Below are 1,166 nucleotides of genomic sequence, written 5' to 3'. Positions count from 1 at the left end.
TTGCTCCCATTCTTACAGGCCCTTGGTCTGTAATGTTTGGAAACTAACGACTAAAAGGTAAATTGAAAGAAAAGTTAAGAGTTTTCTCATTTAAAGAGATATTTGAATTTCAAATGAGCACTCCTAAAGACTAAATAGTTTTCTTCATTTTAAGAATTAATACTCAGTGGTAGAGTTTTCAGCACTTGAGAATTTGAGATTTGAACCTAGGCTGCTTAAGTTGTGCGCACTATTCCTATAGGTTTTTATATCTCTGTGCATCTCTCTTACTTTATGCCTATCTGTTTTCTAATGTGTTGGTCAAAGTTAAATCTTCAGACAGTTATTTTGGGAAAATCTTATCTGTACTTCCCAAGGTAAATATCAATTTAGAAGCTGAACAAATGGTTGCATATTTATGATAAGCATCTATAAAATATCATCATTTGCCAGTGAATTAAAGCTTAGATGAAATGACTGTAAGCTATGTATGTGAGTTGGTGTTGGTGACAGTTCGTAAAGTGTGGTTTATGAGATGGGCAGTTTATGAATTCGAAAACCAACCCAATAATTATTTGCGAATTGCATGTTCTTAGTTGTTTTGAAAAGAATATGATACTCAATTATTTCTATTTTAGTATGCTTCAGAAAAGGTGTAGAGGAATAAAATGAGCAAATTATAAATGTGGGTTCTCTAAGAAAACAATACACGAGACTTTTATTTTCCAATTATGTTGCCATTTGGCTCCTTTTGTGTGTGGGGGGAAGGTGGTTCTCATGTAAAAGAGGCCTTGCAATATTTAATCTTGTGCATCTGATTTATTTCATTTAATATCATCTCAAGATGTATGAATTTTCCTACAAATGATATAATTTTATCTTCCTTTATGGCAGAACAGTACTTCATTATGTTTAAATGTCACATTTTCTTTACCTATTTATCTGTTGATGAACCATGGGCTGTTTCCAATATTTATCTATTAGGACCTGTGCTGCAAGACACATGAATATGTATTCATCACGGCAACATGATGTCTTTCATTCTTTGGGGATGATACATAGGAGGGAAATAGTTGGGTTGAATGAAATTTCTAGTTGTAGTTTTCTGAGGAATCTCTGTACTGATTTTCTTTTTAATTTTTATTTATTTATTTATTTATTTATTTATTTTGTGTGTGTGTGGCCAG

The 1,166-nt window shown here is 32.2% G+C and overlaps 1 protein-coding gene across 1 annotated transcript in view; it reads left to right on the top strand.

The window, feature by feature from the left end:
* St8sia6 (ST8 alpha-N-acetyl-neuraminide alpha-2,8-sialyltransferase 6) overlaps positions 1-1,166 on the top strand; it is a 133,639-nt gene that overhangs the window by 95,921 nt on the left and 36,552 nt on the right. The gene's annotated exons all lie outside the window — the stretch shown is intronic.

Source organism: Octodon degus, unplaced genomic scaffold (genome assembly GCF_000260255.1).
Source record: "Octodon degus isolate 3935 unplaced genomic scaffold, OctDeg1.0 scaffold00220, whole genome shotgun sequence".
Classification (NCBI taxonomy): domain Eukaryota; kingdom Metazoa; phylum Chordata; class Mammalia; order Rodentia; family Octodontidae; genus Octodon; species Octodon degus.
This window is presented reverse-complemented; position numbering and strand designations above follow the sequence as displayed.